Raw genomic sequence first — 2,561 nt, forward strand, 5'->3', positions numbered from 1 at the left:
GAAATTCACCCCGGTGTTGGGAGCACTTGGAGCCAGCTATGCCTGTGCAAAGGGATGTCAGACAGGCTGCCCACATTGGACTTGGCCCCACGTGCCACTCACAAGAACACCCACAGTGTGAGGGGCATTTCAGAGCAGAAGCGGGGGGTGCCAGGGACATGACTATGCCCAGCTATTCTACAGTGCGGCACTGGTTCATCGGGACCCGTGCAGCAGGGGCATATGTTAGGGGAGCCCCTGCAGCTGCTCTAACCTGGGCTGGGCCTCTGGTAGCACTTGGCAGCCCCAGGAGAGGGGAGGCGCATTGCTTCTGCTCTGGCCCTGGCATGAGTGAGCCTGGCAGAATCTGACCCTTAATGCAGATACAGATTAAAACAAATGAAACATCCTGGCAAAGAGCCCTGGTTTATCATAGGAACCTCACTAGTGCTCATGGTACCTCCCTTTGGGATATGCCTTGGAGATGATGATAGCACCATGGGGTCCTGGGTCATGACAAGGGCTCCTAGATGCTACTGCAATGCCAATAATGATGTAGATGGGGCAACTGGCACAGAGGCAAAGTGACTTGCCTAAAGACACACAGGGAGTCGGTGACAGAGTCAGGATTAGAACCCAGGAGTCCTGAATTCCAGTTTGTTTTCCTGACCCTATACAGCAAACCTGCCCCTCCACACTAAATCAAGGAATTGGCAGGTAGCTGGTTGGTTTCCTATTCAGACACGTTAGTCTGCTCCATGGTATCAGAAATTATAACTGAATCCTTTGAAAACAGCAGCCATGTGCTATTAGTGAATTCCAGGCAATTCTCAAGTCCCAGCCCACGGCCATAGCAGTGAATGATGAGCTGTTTCAGATCCCAGGGCTAGGGGCTCACCTGGAGAGTTTGTTGTTTAGGGTCTGTTTTGTAAGCGGAGTCACAAGCACTGATGAGTTCTAGCTAGCGCCTGGAACCAGTTCAGCTGGGCAGTGGTACAGCAGGTGTAACAGGGTCTCTGCTCTGGGGAATGGCCCACGCAGGTTTATGGGTCTGCTACAGGCTGGCAGTCCAGGCAACAATGACTCATGTTTTCGGCCTCCAATGTCCTGCATTCATCCTTTGCTGATGACACATGCTTCTCTCCCACATATGCATTGCATCACCAAGGGTGCTCAGCCCTGATCAGCAGGGGCAGCTTCCCCTCCCCATCCAATTTGTAGCTAGCCACTGCTCAGAGCAGAACGTCAGTGATCAGGATTATTATCCTGCTATTTATTTGCACTGCTCTAGAGTGGAGTCTCAGACCAGTGCCACACTCTGCTCTGGCCCCATTGTGCTAGGCTCTGGATAAACATATGGAGAGAGACGGTCTGAGGAGCGTCCAAGCTAAATAGACTCCGTGGAAGGGAAACCGAGGCACAAAGAGGTGAAGTGACTTGCCCAAGATCCTGCAGCAAGGCAGTGACAGAGGCAGGAACAGAACCCAGGTTTCCAGTCCAGTGCCTTCTCCATTCGACCCCCGTGGCTGAAAGAGCAATTAAACCCCGAGCTGATTCCATTCTGAGCCCCCTCATCTGCTGTGAACCCCATCTGAGCTGCACCCTTTAGATGCTTCCCCTGGGATGGGGGATGGGGGTATTTGTCCCTAATGTGTAGCACTAGGGATGCAGTTGCTTGTTTGCCTGGGACTAATTCATGCAGGATAACATTAAAATCTCCCCTTTCCCCCTTACCTCCAGCCTTTTAATACGAGCTTCCAGTACTTCAATCTGAGCAAAAAATTCTTCTAGGGAAGGTCACACGTGGCAGTGCGGTCAGGGACCTCACAGCGCAGAGAGGATCAGTGATGCAAACAGAAAAAACTGCCAGCACCCTGCATTTAAAGAAATAGCCATTTGCAAACACAGATGGGGGCTCAGGAAAGCCAGGGCCATTCCACCTCCCCTTGCCCCCCCTTAATGCAGCAACTGTTCATTTCTAACATCGCGGAAGGTAGGCTATCCTCCGCTGTCTGACACTCAGCAAGGGCTGCAGCTAAGTGCACCCGGGGCCCTCATTGGCTTCAGGACTTTGGGTTCTTCAGTTATGTTTAGGTTCCCATCTCGGGTGATGCTTTTATCCTTCCAAGCTCGTCTTTCTCCCTTAGAACGCGCCCATCCGTTCAGCCCAAAAGAGGCTCTGCTTAATTGATCTTTGACTATTAGCGGTAAATATGCCCAATGGCCTGTGATGGCATGTTAGATGGGGTGGAATCTGAGTTACTACAGAGAATTCTTTCCTGGGTGTCTGGCTGATGAGTCTTGCCCACATCCTCAGAGTTTAGCTGATCACCACATATGGGGTCGGGGAGGAATTTTCCTCCAGGGAAGATTGGCAGAAACTCTGGGAATTTTTCGCCTTCCTCTGCAGTGTGGAGCATGGGTCACTTGCTGGAGGATTCTCTACACCTTGAAGTCTTTAAACCATGATTTGAGGACTTCAATAGCTCAGACATAGGCAGGGCCGGTGCAACCATTTAGGTGAACTAGGCGGTTGCCTAGGGCGCCAAGATTTGGGGGTGCCAAAAAGTGGCACCCCCAAA

This window comes from Chelonoidis abingdonii, chromosome 24 (genome assembly GCF_003597395.2).
Source record: "Chelonoidis abingdonii isolate Lonesome George chromosome 24, CheloAbing_2.0, whole genome shotgun sequence".
NCBI classification, from domain to species: domain Eukaryota; kingdom Metazoa; phylum Chordata; order Testudines; family Testudinidae; genus Chelonoidis; species Chelonoidis abingdonii.